Source organism: Hetaerina americana, unplaced genomic scaffold, assembly GCF_022747635.1.
Source record: "Hetaerina americana unplaced genomic scaffold, ioHetAmer1.1.p SCAF_11, whole genome shotgun sequence".
Taxonomy (NCBI): Eukaryota; Metazoa; Arthropoda; class Insecta; order Odonata; family Calopterygidae; genus Hetaerina; species Hetaerina americana.
The window spans coordinates 19,262,178-19,281,411 of NW_027286181.1; the positions used below are offsets into that span (position 1 = coordinate 19,262,178).

At 38.8% G+C, this 19,234-nt stretch overlaps 1 non-coding gene across 1 annotated transcript; it reads left to right on the forward strand.

The window, feature by feature from the left end:
• The first annotated feature begins 17,004 nt into the window (after positions 1 to 17,004).
• Positions 17,005 to 17,088, forward strand: TRNAL-CAG (transfer RNA leucine (anticodon CAG)). The gene has a single exon. It is a non-coding gene; the product is annotated as a tRNA-Leu (tRNA).
• Positions 17,089 to 19,234: the final 2,146 nt, after the last annotated feature.

Here is a 19,234-nt window from a genome sequence, read left to right on the forward strand (position 1 = left end):
TTTGAAGCTGCATGCCTGATATGGAATCCCAACCTAGTCTTGGTATGGAGAATACCCAGGAGACGTAAAAATTAAGTCGGGTTTTGGAGAAACGTGAAGCCCCATGGATGCGAATACCTTCTTAATCGGCCTTGTATATACTAATGAAATTCGACTTGTCATTGATAAAAATTACTATTGTGTATCTATGTTACTTATTAACGACGTCACTTATATTACTGGAAGGTAATCTATAAACTACGGGCGAATTACCGTGCCAAAAGTACACGTAGATTTAAATGGTATCCGAAGGATCAGGGTGGTTCGATGGATATTGTACTGACTTCCCATCCTGAGGGCACGGGTTCGAATCCCTCAGGTGGCAAGATTTTTCAGTGGTGTTCCTATTTTTATTTGGGATGCAATATCGAGAGCACCTCAAGTAACGTACACCGTCCGTCGGATAGGACGTTGAATTGTGTATGACCCCTGAAACGCCTATGGTCATAGGATTATGCTAGTGATGACGCCAAGTTCATCTCCACCATTCACACATTCCATGAATACCCTACCAAGTTACCAACCTATCCCAAACGGCGCAAAAGACAGCAGCCATCGAACGCCTAAGCTAAATTACTAAAAGTTGAGACATTGCGTCAATAGCGTGGTCTACCTGAGTTTATAAGTATTCCCCTCTGATAAAAGCTGACTTCTTCGAGACGTTTTCGACGGTAGCATGGAAAAAATTCCCCAAAGATCGCAACTCTCTACTCTCCCTTCAACCTCCCTCTCTCCCCCCTCCTCCTCTTTCATTTGGTGGTCCCGCCCCCGGCAGTGATGATTCCAAAGTCCTTTCGCACTTCCTTTGTTCCTCCTGGCATCCCACAAAATCTCTCCTCAATCTCTCTCTCCCTCCCTCTCCACGTGCTAGTGCTACGCCCTCCCCGCATTCTCCCTGCGTACATTCCTGTCCAACCCAATCCCCTGCCACAGAACTTCTTCGTGCTGGATTGCAAGGGGTGTGACGAAGCTGCAAATAGTAGCATCGGCCTAGACGTGAAGGGACGGCTAATCAATCAAAACGTTCAGGTACATTACGTTTACTTTTTTGTGGCTGTGAGACATGGGCAAACATATGAAATAATGAGGAGATAGGCACTTCATCTACAGCCATACAATATCACGCGAGCCACTGTAAGGGCGTGTAGCGGGGGTTGATACGACGCCACCACCCATGCATGAACCTCACACAGTCCTCAGACATACATGAATATACATGCACACATGCACATTCATATTTTTATATATAAATATATATATATATTTAAATATATATACACATATATTATATTTTTTTGTGCGTTGCCGAAGAGCGTTCCATTTCGAAGATATATATATATATATATATATATATATATATATATATATATATATATATATATATATATATATATATATATATATGCCGGTATATATGCCATATATATGTGCCGGTTATGGTACGGTTTCCCAGGAAGATCTGATATCCGAAAAATCACATATCTTGGGTGGAGCTGCAGAGACTTGGCCGGGAATCGAGCCCGGGACCCTCCGGTCAGTAGTCCAACGCTCTACCCCCTGGACTACCACGACCCACTCATATATATATATATATATATATATATATATATATATATATATATATATATATATATTTCCATGTTAATTAGTATATATATACTAATTAACATGGAAATAGGTATAAGGAAAAGGGATAGGAACACATACATATAAGGACGAACACAGGATAGGTGAGGAAGGCGGAATCAAGTAGATCACAAGTGCAATAATATTTCCTTGACTGGGACTTTAACCACGGATCATACGTCCTGACAAAGTTGGAAGACCCGTGGTTCAAGTCCCGGTCAAGGAAATATTTTTGCACCTGCGATATGGTCGATTCAACCCTCCCCTTCTCCCCTGCATGAGTGAGTGAGATATAGATGATGGTGTCCATTTCTCTTGTTTTATCCTGGTGGCCGAATCGACCAATATAATTAGGGTTATTATGTACATTGCTAGCCGCCAGGAAGACATATGGTAAAGTGTATTAGATGATTAAGTGTGTTAGATTGGAGTAATTGTTGATTGATTTTTCGTAATAATTGTTAAAAAACGCTCTGATCTCGAATACTATGCCTAGATAATACCTCTCAATCAGCAGCAAGGGCGTGTGGCGGAGTGTGCTAGGGGGAGCCAGATGCACATGCAGAAATATTACTTCATAAATGAATAAAATGTATACGAGCTAATACACCACAAAGTAATTGTGCACATACGTACCTATAATAGGCCCTATATACAGAATGTAATAATTTGTGTTAGACTTAATCATTACATTTTGGACTTTAAGTTAATATATTGGTGGGCTTAGGTTTGATTTTTTAATGACTACGTATCATGCGACGGAAGAACCGCTCAGTGATTGTTCCATCTCTCTCTTATTTTATCTGGGTCGTCGTATCTGCCACTATAATGTAGTGGCGTAATAATAATAGTGGGATATGAAAACATTTCTAGTAACGATCAGTTCTACTTCCAATGATTCGCTAAAAAGCATACTCATAGGAAGTAGGACGTTGAAAACTGTGATAGAAGAGAGAATGCTAGGTAAACGAGGCAGGAATGATAGAGGGATGTTGAACTGAATGAAAGGAGGAAGGAAGTATATAGAGATGAAGATGGACTATTTTTAGAGTAGGACGTTGGCTTATTTTTTGTTGGGAGAGACAAGAGATTCTGTGATAGCCTGTGTCCATGCAAAACCGATCTTTACCGGCAGATAACTATAATAATAATAATGTATTTTTGCGAGAGGCTTGTTGTCTAAGTTTGTTGACATCATCCTATTCCGTGCGAAAAATGCGCGCGTGTGTATATACATATTCAAATACGAAAACCCGCCTAATGGCGATCACATATTCATTCATATTGGCATAGATATAAAGAAAAGGGATAGTAATGTACATAAAAGACAAACACAGGATTGATAGGGAAAATAGGAGGGTGCTGATCACAAGCACCAAAAATGTTTTTTCATGTCCGGAACTTAATCCGCGGATCTTCGAGTTGTCGGACCTTGCTCTAATCCATTGAGCTATCGAGAAAAATATTCATGAAGAAATGCATATGTCAAAAGTGTTAGCACGCTGGGTTCCACTACTATTGACTCCATTTCAGAGACCAACACGGCAAACAAAGTGATATGGCTTTGAAATTATTTTGCATACGACCTCTTCTCTCGATTTCGCACCAAAGACTTCTTCCTATTCTCAGAACTCAGATAACCATTGCGGGATAGGAGATTTGACAGCCAAAATGATGTTATTCAAGATATGGAACTAGGGTTTTCGACACAATCTTTTGAGTTCTACAACGAAGGCCTTTGAAAGGTAAAGACACCCCGAGAAAAATGTATAACTCTGAATGGTGACTATATGGAGAAGTCTTAAGAATAACAACTAAAAATTAAATGTCTATCTCGATTATTTTTTGGTAATAATTAAAAGTGTCTCCTGTTGTGTGTCTATATACATACAGGTATATATTTTTAGTTTTAAATTGAAACAGTACGCTCTTCGGCAGCGCAAAAATATACGAGATTCTGATGACGATGGTCGAGCCGTCGAAACGTCAAAACTATGTATGTGAGTGTCCTTTCTTTGTGTTTCTAAGCTTAAATAATCTACATCTGTGTTTATATATATATAATACATATATTCATAAATACATATACCTTTATTTGCATACATATCTGTTTTGGCATAAATAAATATTTGCGTACATTTTTCGCCAAATAATAGAAAGCCAACACTCATTCATATCTCTCGCGAAAATTTCGTTAAAAGGTTTTTTTCCCCTCTCTCTATTCCCTCACTTCTCTCGTTCTTTCACTCCCCCGCCGAAACGGAATATTTCCTCTTCTGCCTCCCTCCTTCCCTCCGCGTCCGAAACCCTTACCTGTGACGTTGGGAGACCTTGGGGTTCGTCTCATTTGCCTGTCTCGCCCATCCCTCTCTCCTTGCCTCCTGGAGGCGGCGTGGATGGCGTCTTGGGGGCGGGTTGTTTGGTGGGTGGATGTGGATAGCCTAGAAGGAGGTGGGAGTGGCCGGCGAGAGACATGGAGAGGGGAGGGGTTTTTCAGTGAGAAGGCTTGCCAACTCTTAAAACGGTTGATTCCTCCAGAGTCATCGGTTTATTTTTTTTTGTGTCGGAAAATTCCCGTATCGAAATTCCTTCAGGGTTTTCTCGAATGCCAACGGATACCCCAATGTTCAAGTTTTAAACTTTATCCCTTGATTTTGAGGAAACAGGATGAGGATATTTCATATTTGTAAAGAAAGTAGACTACATAATGGTTGGCAAAGAGGTTGTATCTTTTGCCTAGTAATGTATGAATAGTTCAATTCAATGCTGTAAGGCTTAACCCATTGGAATCTCATTTTGAGGAAGTGGAAATTCTTTGTAGATTGCACCAACTTCTATAGATGTACAATCGGTTGCACCACATAATTGACATCTTCAAGCGCAGTGCATCTCTACCTGTGATTGTACTTAAAAATGTCACAAATGATGAAATAAATAGTCGTGCCGTAATAAAGTTCGGTGAAATCTGCAAAGATTTATTGATTCTTCGCATGGATAGCTACATTGATAGCACATTAAATCTTGAATTTGAGACTTGCAGCAAGGTTAATCATGAATCTATGCTGATTACCGTGTATAAAAGTGAAAATTATCATGGCACCATGTTGTGTTGGTATGTTTGACCAAGGAGATAAAATAAGAGAGAGAGATAGACACCTTAACAGAGAGATTCAATTCCTCTTTCTTCCCTCGTTTAATACTCTTACTATCATAACAATATCGAAATGAAACACACAAATATAGTTTTACCTGAAGGAAAACGTTAAATGGTTGAGGCAGTTATTGCCTGATGTACGTTTATATAGGCATGCATGAATGTGTGTATGTGCACGAGTGTTTTTATGTATGTGGTAATATATATTTAAACTCAATCGTAAACTAGTAGTTGTACATGCATGGCTGATGTTCTATCACCCCCCATCCCCGCCACTCGACCTTGTGTCTATTTTGGCATTCGGGGTATAGTGTAGAGTCATCTACGTATGCACAATATTCCTCAAGTCCTTTTTCTGCAAAACAGTTCATTATCCTCGTGAATCTCCATTCAAAACATTTGTAATGCTATAAGACATCTAATATATGAAGTATTAGCTCCAGACGTGATAGTTGCAGTTGAATGCGGTGTTTTTGCCATTGATAAAAAACTTTCACCCGAACGGGGAATCGAACCACGGTCTTTAAGTTCGTCTGCGTCTGAGCAAACCACTACTAGAATATGCAGTCAAATCAATTTATGATAAACTTAAGGCAGCTAGATAGCTCAGAGTGGACACTAAGGTTTGGTAATCCTTTTAGCCTTTCGAGGGTGTGTCCTCCCGAACAATAAGGGATCAGCTTCCACCAAAATTTAAAGCCGCATAAGTAATCAGTACTGATACTAATCTATAACTGGTTATGCCGTTTAAAGACGAACCCTGTGCAAAAGCTTCTTAAGGCAGTCAAATTATAACTAAACCATTGGGATTGAACATAATTTACTCAAACAAAATTCTTGAGGCCTCTTATTCTAATTTTGTGGAGTGTAATTGTATCGCCGCACGTTATCTTGGTTGACTTTGTATGTTATTCTCCACCCTGTCTACTCCTTAGATATTGATTTTAACTTCATACAGGGACAAAAAATTATCTTGCCGTGAGCTAAAGAGGTCACTTTTTTCTATTATCAAATTAAATTTTAAGGCAATAGGGGATACTCTCTAGGCATTTGCTGGAAACATGGTATTTTTTCGTTAAACTTGCTATGCATTTTTTACAGTGTTATTAGCAGTAGCGTATCGGTTTAGGAGAGGCTTTTGATGGGCCCTGAACAATTGTAATACAGGTACTAAGTCCTTCATTAATATGACGCATTTGAAAGCTTAAATTTTCTTTTAAATATTATAATTTCCTTTTCTTAATTTCTGCCCTTTTTATCTCCCTTTATTCTTTTTGTAATGCATCTTCCCTTCTTTCCTTTTGTTATTATCATTGGTATCCTACTGGTTAAAGTGAGTGGATAGATGGATACAGCCTGTACAAAAAAGATGGGTATGTTTCAATAAGAGAGGCAAGCACAGCCTCTCTTAGTGAAACGATACCTAAGAGCCGACACTGCAATAAGCCCCTCTTCAACTCCGCATAATTCTTTCCTTCCTTCATTCGTCCAACATCCCTATTCTATTCCTGTCCCTTCTTGCATGCCTAACTTTCTCCCCTCTATCTCAGTCTTCATCATTTGATCGCATATCAAATGGCTCTCTACATCCGTCTTTCCTGCATCCTTTCGATTTCTCCCAACAATCCTCTTTCCTTTCCCACAATGCCTAACACTTCCTTGTTAGTTAATTAAATCACTTTTTTCTTTGGGAATTTGTTGTAATCTTATAAGATTATTAAGAAAATGAAATCAACATTCTTGAGTAATAATCGATTACTTGATCACGTTTCCCTTGGTTTTTCATGGAAATGCGCAGTTACCAGTTCATAATGGCACTTGTATTGGAGATTGGATTTATTTCCGCAGAAAGTGAAAAAAATGGGGCTAAGATGCCAAAAATAACGGAGAATCACACGAAGAGTTATGTACGAGTAGCGTTCAAAAAGTATGGTGACTTTATATTTTTATGAAAATATATTCATTTATTCTTCAATATTCAAGTTGTCCCCTTCAAAGTGATCCCCCCGTAAGATATAATACACTTGTGCCAACACAACAAATTTAAAAAAAATCGAATTTATATTGCCCGCGAAGTTTGAAAAGTCACCTTACTTTTAGAACAACCTCGTATTCATTAAATTAATACCTCAATCTGGTAGTAATGCTGCACTGTGGTGAGATTATTGAAGTAAGATCGATTATTTCTGCCTTTTTTATTTTCTAACATTTCCTATACTCACTATAGTCACTTTTCTCAGGTTATATAATGAATCTTAGGAGAAAAAAACCCAATTTTATCTTTGCTTTTCTACAGAATAGACTTTACTCGTCTATTCTGTAGAAAAGCAAAGATAAAATTGTGTTTTTTTCTCCTAAGATAATAATGGAATTCTACAAAGTTAAGGCCTCAACCATTCAGTGTATATAATGAAGGGAAGGTAATGGGGGTAACTTCAATAGCAAAATGATTTTTATACCCAGATAAATTTTCTATTTCTAATTACAGTTCTTCTCCTAAAGGGCAAGTATTTCATTGCTACCTCACGGGTCACAGTACATTTACGCCTGCTTTTGAAATACCTCGTGAAACTGAAGGCAAAATTAAACTTTATAATTTGTATAAAACCAAACAAAAGTTACCTTTTTTAATGACAAACTACTCCGCGAGGGCGTGTGGTTGGTGGTGTTAGGATAAAAATGATACAGGCATAAATAATGAACTTCTTTACAAATACATGATATACTACATTCAAATGGTACGTATGTGTATTACTACATATACACTAATACTCACACATCCATGCGTATATGAATAATTTAATATTGGGTGTTATCATTAAGCGCACTAAAAAAATTGGTTCAATTTTGTCATGATTATGTTTAGTTTGAGGAATGGACCATTATTTGGGCCTGCCATAGACGGTGTCTGTCTCTTTTTAGTGCATTCTTGTGATCATTTTTGCCAAGAGTAAACTCGGGTGTCCTGTACAAGGCTAAAAATCTCCTGCTCTCTTCGTGAACCAAGGGGCTCACATCCTAATTCCCGCAGCATATTCCTCACGCCTATTCTATTCTTGTTTCAATTTTAAGTCAGTAAAACCTAGAGTTAGGGTAAATTTGGAATAATATAGAATAGATCGGCTTTTGAAATGTGGGTGTGGAGAAGAATGGAGAAGGTAAAATGGACAGAGAAGAAAACAAATGAGGAAGTACTTGGTATGGTGGGCGAAGAGAGGGGTTTGTTGGGAGCAATCCTATGGAGGCAGGAGAAGTGGATGAAGGGGGTGTTGACCGGCAGTGGGATGTTGAAGACTGTGATAGAGGGTAGAATGTTGGGCAAAAGAGGAAAGGGAAGGAACAGGATAGGGATGTTGGACGGGATGAAGGGAGGAAGAAAGTACTCAGAGATGAAGAGGGACCTGATATAGAGTAGGATGATGGATTTTGTGTTTTGTTAGGAGTAATAAAATATTTGTTTGGTAGTTGTGTCCATCCAAAAACCTACCTTAACCGGTAGATTACCTTAAAAAATAGAATAGATCGATGTTTTATAGATTCGATATAGATAATCAAATAGCTCCATGTTGTATCCTAAAAACCAACACTAGAATGTGTGGCATGAGGTGACGCCACACCAAACATACAGCAACAATGTTGAGTGCTGTTCAATTGTTCAACAACCGGTCGTTGTCGACCGGTGGCCATCATATTGTTCGACAGAACATTCGATCGTCGAATAGGTCCCAAGTGCAAATGAGTTGGCAGCTCTACCGAGTAGAAGGGAATTGGTAGGAAAATGTGGCGGGTGTGGATGACGCAGAGAGGAAGGAAGCTCAAGAAGGTGGAGAAATCCTCTGGAGACGAGGAGGCGGACCTTAAAGAGGGAGTGGGGGCGGTTGAAGGGACGGTGGGCGGGAAAGAGAGAATAACCCCGTCCGGTACGTCCCCTTCACGATGAAAAATGTGCAAATCCCGGCAACACACTTTCTGAAACATTAATAGGCACACGAGAATTATTAATGGGAATAATTGCATTCCCCTCCGTAATGAACAAGAATTATGTGACAGGCGAGAAATTAAAAGGAAAATCCCACAAATTGCCAATTAGAAATGGCCTTGACCGACTGTTAATATTCTATGAATGAATGAATGAATAGCTTTGGGGATGCAAATAAAATTTAAGAGAATAACGAAAAGAGAATGTAACGTAAATCAAACATAGCGTTAACCGATTCTCTAAAGTGACATGGGAACTATGGACGTGTGGAAAACCATTTTTGTTAGGTGTTCATGTTAGGCATTCGAAGGTTGCAAACTATGTGCTTTTAAAATTGTAGGATTGATACATTAGGTATATTTTGAATTGAGCGTATAGCTTATATGCTTGCTATGATTTCTCCCAAATGTTTACCTGATGATAATTTTCCCTGAATAACTCAGGCTAAATGTCTGATATATTCAAATCCTTTGCGTCCGTATTTTTAAGGGTTGACGAAGAGTAAAATAAGCCTCCTTTTAAGATAGTACATAGTTATATGGTGTTGTGTTTGGGACCTTTCACAGAAGGACTTGATAACAGATTTAAATATGATAAAGGGAAAAATATAACATCAATTGAAAAATTTTTTCAGCGAACAAAAAGTGTCAAATTGTGAATTTGTATAAATACCTACATCCATATACATACCTACATATGTCAATATTCAGTCATTACTCTACAAGCCGCCGGAATGGCATGAAGAGTGGTTGTTAGGTCATCAGACATAGATGTAGAAATACTAGTTAATATATGACTTAACATCAGTTAATAGACAAACACATTCATACATATGCATATACCTACCTATATTTATAATGCAATTACTGACTTAGTCATAAAAATTTTCTCTTTATGTAAACACATTCGGAAGCTAGCGTTCGTTTTTGTTATGATTGGGTTTCTTGCAAGGGAAAAAGGATGTCTATCACTTATTTTATCCCAGTGGTGCAATGTGTCTGCCATGTAATTTGATGCCATAATAACTTAGGTGCCCTCTGCACCACTAGAAGAATAAATGCTTGCCTGGTCTCATCGTGAATCATTTGGCTCCAAGCCAAATTCCTCCAACATACCTGTGACACACGGGGTTAGGCTTAATTGGTTCTCTTTCGTGTGGACGCGAAAGGGACCTTCTTCTGAAACTAAATTCTATTGGTTGTTTCTAAGGTGTCAAAACTTTTAACTAACGCGACGGAAAAAAATATATATATATATTCAACTCCGTCTTCATCGGAAGAAATAGAAGTAATGACACACTTACTTCTATTTCTTCCGATGAAGACGGAGTTGGATTCCGTCGAAATGGTCAAGAAATAACGTGTGAGTGATCTTTTTATGTGTTCTTATATTGTTTGTTGCTGTCAAAGTTTGTTATTCAACACTTCCGTGTAACTTCAACGAAATCATGTATATATATATGTATATATATAGACATATATATATATATATATATATATATATATATATATATATATATATATATATATATATATATATATATATATATATATATATAGGGGGTCGCGGTAGCCCAGTGGGTAGAGCGTTGGACTACGGTCCCGGGTTCGATTCCCGGGCAAGGCGCTCTGGGCACCTGCAGCTCCACCAGAGCTAAAGTGATTTTTCGGGTACCAGATCTTCCTGGGAAACCATAACCGGCACAGGGAAAGGAACTGGCCCCCCTACCCTGATGTGTGAATTTCACATGCCGTATAGGGCTTAGTACTGGGTGAACTCTACCATCACCTACTAAACCGACCTTCGGGTTGATTACTTTGTTTATGGTTTATGGTTATTATGTATATATATATATATATATTATATATATATATATATATATATATATATATATATATATATATATATATATATATCTTCGAAATGGAACGGTCTTGCGCGACGCACAAATATATAAAAACACGGATGTAGATTTGTAGAATATTGAGACACAGAAAGGAAACTCACAATATGTTATTTGACGTTTCGACAGCACGGCTGTCGTCTTCAGAATCTATATATATATATATATATATATATATATATATATATATATATATACACATGCATGCTGCTAGACACCGCTACAAAGTGCAGCAGGGGGTGATTAAACTCAGACTACTTTTTACACAAATTACTTTTCCCCTCTCACCCGATCGGGTAATTTTATTCCGATCCATTATCGTGCGTGGGAAAACAATATTAAATCTATCTCTTCTACACTTAATCTTTCTAACTTTATTTACATGACCTTATTTATATCTCGTATATTAATCTTTCATCATTACTCTCTTTCTAATTTTACTCACATGATCATTCCTAACGAAGTACGATGGGGCTAATAATAAATTTTCAACGCCATCGCTATAGAGACATCATTTCAATTCATGCAAGAGATTTAATATGTAATTTAAACTTCGCTCCGTGAGTGATTCCCAGCCTAGCTCATCCAATAGTTTTGAGACGATACTTAGTTTGCCAAAACAACGTTTTAAAAATCTAGATCCTATTCGCTGCAGGCTCTCTGATTCGACAATCAACCCAACTTCATGAGGAACACCTAGCATTGCTTTTGAACCTTCTTGACATATTTACCCACGCATCTTCTAATAAATCCTAATTTGTTGTCATCCTGTCCACGTAGTCATTGTACGTATATGTTTCACCCAGGAGTGTTATAACTCTTATATAATAGAACAAATGACATCAATTTTTTGTGAGAACGACAAGCATATATGCATCGTCAACCCAGAATATGGAGAGTCCTCCGCTGCCTTAAGAACAATGTATGAAATATTGGATTTTTTCTGTATATTTCTTTGAAACATCACGGGAAGATCCCCTTTTGTGATCTTTATTTGATAGAGTGCACTCTAGCACTACAGACAGAAGAAATTTTACCAAAATGACATATATCTGACGCATCTTGGCAGCCTTCTTAAATTTCAAGTGAAAATCGGGATCCTTATGTACTTGTGGTTCCCACTCACGCCTCCACATCCCCCCCTTCCCTCATAAGGAAGTATGCAAAAACGTTTCCACGCTCGACGTTCCTCCTCCTTCCCCCCACTGTGTCAGGTTCACGACCGAAAGGGCACGACGCGGCGGGAACAATCTAAGTCTCACAAAAGTTTGTGTGGGTGAGAGGGGAGTTGGTTGGGGGGGAGGTGAAATTGGTGGGGAGAAAAAAATCACTTAGGCGCGTCCATAACGGCACGTTTCGTGAAGAAAAGTAGTTTTTTTGGAGGGAAAGAATAGAGAGAGGGTGAGAGAGAGAGCATTGGATTGGAGTGCGTGGCGCGCCCGGTGGCAAAGCCCAGCTCCAGCGGTACGGTTTTTCTTCTATCATTTCCACCCCCCCCCTCCCCGCCTCGCTCTAAGGGTCCTTGCCGGTCCTCGGCAGCGAGGATTCGAGGGAATTTTCTCCGGGGTCTTCTTCCTCGATCATCTACCGTCGTGATCCACCTCACCTAGCGTTCGCGGATCACATGACCCCCTTTTATCTTTTAAGAAGAATCAAGGACTCTCCACCCAGGGACCCTTTAGGGGGTGGGTGGAGGTGGAGTGAGGTAGGGTAGGGGTTGGGAGGACTGATTTTTGAAGTATTTACGATTAAGACGAGATAAGATATCAATTACTTTCGGCGCCATAATAATTAAACGACAGTTTCAGGCTTAACTTCGTGGAATTCCTTCATGATGATTGTAGAAAAAGAAACTTTGCACTTCCACATAAAGATTTAATACTTCACACGACCATAGTTTCGATGCTGCGCATTATCATCTGTTGCTCTTACTCCCCTTACTCTCCCTACCCTCCTCCCCTCTTGGAGCTAGGCTATATAAGTTGAAAACTTTTTCACCTATGTCACCTGATGATGATGCGTAGCATCGAAACTATGGTTGTGTGAAATATTAAATCTTAATGTGGAAGCGCAAAGTTTCTTTTTCAACCCTCGCCATAATAATTCCCTTGGTCTCGCAAATAAAAACTTAGGTGTCCTTTACTTTAGGTGTTCTGAAATTCTTCAAGTCTTGCATGATCTCTTCGTAAGTCAAGGGACTCACCACCTAATGCCTTCAACGTACCCTTCACCCTTACTTACTGTCACTCGTAGCAAAGTTAAAAAAAACAGCATGCCGGATTTTCTTTAGAAACTTTTCCAATTTTTTAATTACGGTTTTTTTTTATTTTCATGGATACCAGATACTAGCCGCGTATTCCAAATGTGGCGTAACTAAGTCGTATTAAGACAACCCTCTTAAATTTTCATCCAGTTTTCCTAAAGTTTGTCCAATGAACCCTAGCCTCCTTAAGTCTGACTAGCAATACATATTCTTCTGATCTGTTCATCTCATACCTTCTGACCCTTTGGAACGATGACCGCTTTTGAAACACTTGGGTCCACCAAGCTGACATGAGCAGAGGCGTGACCGAGCACGAAATCTAAGGCAGGCGACGAAAATAGACGTGCCCAGGTTACGTGCTAGCCTGGTCCTCCTGGGGAATTTCGCCCAGGGACGCGGGGAGACAGGGAGGATCAACCCAAACACGGACAAAACTCGGTGACAAAAGAATGGATCACGCACAGTCGGAAAGAAGCAAGAGGCAGGCCCATTCGCCATTGTCGTTTGTCACGCGATCGCATTTAACCCGAATTGGCCTGTCACGAGTTCTCCGAGGGGGTTAGGGATGAAAATAATAAAGAGGGTGGTGGTGGTGGGTCGAGAGGAGCACGCTTTTCGAATCGTGCTTGTCTCCGAGTATTCGCATGACGTGGGGCCAGGTTGTGTTGGCCACAAAGGTAATGAATAATGATTGCGGAAGACGATCGACGGCTGGGTCGCCATTTGCGCCATCGGAGTTGGGTTACTAATTGGGTCGGGAGAGTAAAACGGGAACTCTCGCAAGTTGAGCTGCCAGAAATGCACCATATGCATCTAAATCTACAACTTACGGTGGAGCAGGAAGTGTTAGGAATCCAGATATTAGCTACTCTCCAAAAATATAGACCAGAAGTCGGAGTTGAGTAAAAAGTGGGCATCAAACTATGAACATATATATGAATATCTGAACATATATAGCATTTAAGTTTTGATGTAAAAGAAAACATAAACAATAGGTACAATATAAAACGGATGCGATCGGGTTAAGTATTTTAGAACAGTTCAAATACTTAGGGGGTTACAATGAGATCAAACCTTTCGTGTGGTATACCCATCAGAAGAATATTGGGTCAGGCTTAAAGAAAATAAGTTTCAAATAGATGAGCTGTTAAAAAATACAATGAAATGAATAAGATAGAAGTGGTACTACACTTATAGTTAGGCCGAACTTGGCATACGCGGCAATTATTTGGTATTCACAAGAGGAAACGTAATTTTCAATACGTAGGTCTTAAACACTCACCGCCACAGGTGGTGAAGTATCGTGTAAATAAAGTTGCAGATGTAATGTATTTGTGAATTTTCCGTCCCGCATTAGTAGTAGTAGTTGTAGCAGCTTTATGGGAGGCGATAGACAACAGAGGTCATTTGCGCCATTAGGGATGGTTGGGAAAGGGGGAAGGGTAAAGAGAAACGTAAGTAAGTAAGCGTCGGCATTAGCCTACTCTTAACGAAAGGTGCCAAGGGGTCCACAACTTAACGTCCCATCCGACGAACTGCGTACTCACTCAAAGTGCTTTCCATAAGACATCTCAGGTAGGAATCGGGTGTTAGGTCACTACCCGTAAAAGAGAACAAGACCGCATGCAAAACCCACAAATTCATACCATCTACACCCACAAAGTCGTATATATTCATGAAAAAATCTTTATAACTTACATGTATGCAAAGACATATACTATCAACTCACATACACTTACACCTCCGAATATACCGAATGTGTACGCTACCTTCAATCTTGTCCTAACTTGTTTGTTAAATGTAGTTTATATTTCTAAAGTGACTTTGGTTTCTTATTATTATGATTCCTGATAGTCCGGGAAAAGAACGCATATTTGTATCTATCTGTACTGGAATCTATCTCCCGCACCCGTCGTCTGATCTACCTAAATAGTGTGGACCCAGTATAATTCCTTTAGTGCCATTGCTAAACTCATTTGTTCCTTTTTAAAAGTCTCAGTCTCCCTTGTCCTCTTCGCATCTCAAGTGGTTCCAAGCGTAATCCACCTAAAAGGCCTGTGACACTCGTCTTCTTGTTGTAACAATCTTTCACGAATCTGGCGGATTTTCTCAGAACTTTATCTAATTCTTTTTGTCAAATTTTCTCTCTAAGATCCCAAATACTTGCGGCATATTCCAAATTAGGAGTGAAATAACACCTCTCTTTTACTTTCACGTGACATTTCCCCACCACCCGTTTAATGAAGCCGAGTTTCTTAAGCTAATTCGCATATTGTCCTGATATGTACTCCCCATGAAATGCATGGTGTTAGAAGGAATGGTTAAGGTTGTTGGGAGAACTCCTTAGGAGACAGGAAAAAGGTGGATATTCAGAGCATTCTGACTGGCAATAGAATGTTGAAGACTGTGACGAAGGGGAGATCTTTGGATAGACGAGGGAGGGGAAAGAATAGATAGGATAGGCATGTTGGATCAAATGAAGTCTGCAGAATTGAAGAGGGGCTTATTGCAGTGTCGGGTGCATTTAGTATCCGCCAAGCCACCGCTAGGGTGTGGCAGGGGGTGAATACACACCAGGCTAATTTCGACCCGAATATATTTACCCCTATTGATGTCGGACAACGTTATTATGACCCGTTATCGTTCGTGGAAAAAGTGACATCTAAACATTTATCTGTTCCACACTTAATCAATCTGATTTAAGTGTCAGGTTGCGTTTTAAACGGTTGATTAGGTAAGTGAAATTAACGTCTAACTATATCTAGAGAAGGGCCTTACTGTAGATGGCGCTCTTAACATCTCAGTGTGAGCATTTGCCTTTGAGAATTTGTAACCAAAATTGGTGAGAATTTGTAACCAAAATTCCCCGAGCCAAATGCCTCATCATCTTCCGTTAGTCACCTTAAGAAATTATATTACCGTGATCCACGAAATATTCTTTTCACTTCCACTTCATTGTTCGCGTTCTTCTGCTTCGAAGAAATTTCCGTGCCTCGCCTTCGCTGTCTGATCTGAATGTTAAATCCACGCATGTATCATCCACCTTGAAACCACAAATGTCGTGCCTTGTGTCTCAAAAGAATGGATTTGATGTCACCCTTCAAATGGTCGTTATTCACCTGCTTGCGGTAGAATCCAATCGGGATTAAATTTGATATTGTGATGATTCAGTGTTTAACTTTTCCTCTAGTAGCAGTGCGTCCGAATGAATTACATTCTTCCAGTATCCGCTTTACTGCTGCTATGTTGACAGAATATTTCACAATGTTAGCCTCGAGACTTACTATTTATTGGGAAGAATCAGATTTTGGGTACCGTAGAATTTACAACCATACAAGACATTAACTTCTCGATGTACATCTAAATCTTTTGAAGACTGTTACATAGAGGGGAGGAAGTTAGGCAAATATGTAGGGGGTAGAAATAGATTAGTCAAAGGACGGAATGAAGGGATTTAGGAAATATGCGGAATTGAAGAGGGGCCTATTTGTAGTGTTCGGGTCTCAGGTTCTCGTCTTGTTAGGAGAGGCTTAGAAATTTTAAATTGTTTACTCCGCGCCAATCCTAAACCTACCTGAAACAGTAGGCTGCAAAATAAAAATAAACTTCCAACCCTGCAAGCCGCTGATGATTTGTAAGTAAGACTGCGAATTCTCGGGGCTCGTGATGAATATTGGAAACGATTTCCCCGAACAAATTATCGAATATCGTTGGGATGCAAGTATATATTTAATTGTACCTGATCTAGCGAATACAATAATAATACTAATTTTGTGCTCACAAAGAGCTCTACGGAGTGTTAATCTGTGAATTGAAGTGATATCGGCGTAAACGGAAGAAGATGGATGGTGAATCGGCGTAATGGATGAATGGTGAATCGGCGTAAACGGAAGAAGATGGAAATTCAATGAAACCACAAGGACGCCTTACTCATCGTGCTGGTCACTATGGCCTCGTTCGCTGATAATCTCTGCTCGTAAAACTGGACGGCGAGGTGACGGTATGCGAATTTGGATAATTGTTGCCGCTTTGCTCGACATGTCAGGATGGCCGAGCGGTCTAAGGCGCTGCGTTCAGGTCGCAGTCCAGTTCTCTGGGCGTGGGTTCGAATCACACTTCTGACAATCTTTTTATTTAAGTCTGGAGCTCTAGACTCTATTTCTAGGATAAATTGTTATAGTGACTATAAGGGCATTTACCATAGTATAGTGACTGAAGGGATATTAAGACAATATCTCTTTACTTTACCTGTACTTTATTGGTTTTTTACTTTGGTTTATTGGTTTTACTTTTACCTGTACTTTATTGGGAGGTTGAGAGGTTAGTGAAATAGAAGGGCGATCATTTCTAATTTAGCGTGCTCAAATTTCTCTATTTAAATGATTATATAACAACCATTTATCATGTTTTAATTCTTCATTTATCCAATGTGGCCCATTTCCTTCATGCAGCTATTAAAAAAGCAGCATTTAAAAAAAGCACTATAATTATTCTTTATGACGTTATGTGATTGTGTATATATGTATGTGTGTGTGTGTGTAACTGTGCCTTGTTGGTAGACATGATCATGGATCAACGACAATGACAAAAATTGTTGATACAGTTGTTTGGTAAATGAACTTTGGTTTAATTATCGAGCTGTGTAAGATGCTCGATTACTTATTAAATTTCACGTACCCTCTTGACCGTCGAACAGTCATCCATCTTTATGAGTATCCTTTCTTTTTGTTGCTATGTTGAATTAAGTTTCTAACCAAATCTAAATGCGCGGAATTATGTGTCGTATTAAAAAGAACCTAATTTTGAAAAACTACTACATCATCCTTTCTTCACCATAATATATTCTTAGAGAAAAAGAATAAGGGAACCTACTGAACACATCCTGTAGCGCAATGGTCTATCGACGTTCGTAATTGAAGGAAACATGATTGAAGGAAAGGGGACAAATAGCAGTGAAAGATTAAGGCTGAATTACTCAAGAAGCAAGCGATCGGAAGATGCCATTTGAAGGAACTATGAAGAAATTAAAATAAGAAAAGCAGGGAATATGTAACATATTGGTGGACCTCTACAATCCTCGTATTGATAACCCTTGATGACGTCTAATCGTGGGCTTCTAACAATTCCTTAGGCATTTGGAGTAGGCCGGAAATCCCTATACCTTTCTCAGGAGTCTTAATATCGCCTGCTTCGAAGGAATTATTGGATCATTATTTGAAACGGAGGGTATTATTAGAAACCCACACTCTATCGTCAAATCAGACCACCCGGATAAAACAAAAACCAAATGTTCCCAGACCAACTGGTTCATGACCACTCGTTTTCCCATCCAGCGCAATAATATCTCAAAACAACACTGAAGGACAAACGGCCCAAGAATGAGTAGTGGAAGTTTGCATTAGGTAATAAAAATGGGTAATAGGAAAACCACGCCTGCCTTTAACATTTACCTCCAATTCACCTTATAGGGTATTTTACACATCTCAGATACTGCAATCAGGATGTTCAACATCTGATGAAAACTCGTTACTAAGTCTCGGTTTAATCCGTTACACTCGGTCTAACTCGCCTTTCGAAATCCCATTTTCGCGCGTGCGCTCGCGCTTTGGTTTTGTTTTCGTCGATGGCGGTGTGTTTCCGTTTGAATTTCAACAATTACTTGCTAGTCACCATTTCAGATTCCATTCATTATAATGGCGAAGAAATGGCTGTCGTATTATGGGATAATATGATAAATTACAAAAGCGAAGACGAGTAAAAGAAATTTGGAAGAAGAATTGGATTTTTCAGTCGAAAGAGAGAAAAAATTGATTCCTACAAAAATAATGTTGATTCCAGCGTAACACTGACAGAAAACTTTCTCGGAAAAATTGTTAATGTTGGCTGAAATATAATATATATATATATATATATATATATATATATATATATATATATATATATATATATATATATATATATTAATTATCAATATCTTATTGGTATAGAACTCTTGAGAAAGTTATATATTGATTAGCCATAATCATTTTGGTTATGGTAAAATAATATTTTCTTATTAACAGATACTTATGTATTGTCTAAATTTTAGTTCTTTTTTATATTGCTATCTTAAGAAACTGGATATATTAGTGATTCACGGAGAAATTAGTATAAATGACAAATTAAATGATTTTTTTATAAATTTTTGCAGTGAACACCTTTTTGCATTTCACCAGTTATGACTAAATTTCAACATAATCAAATTATTTAAGAAAAATGTATATGTGTACC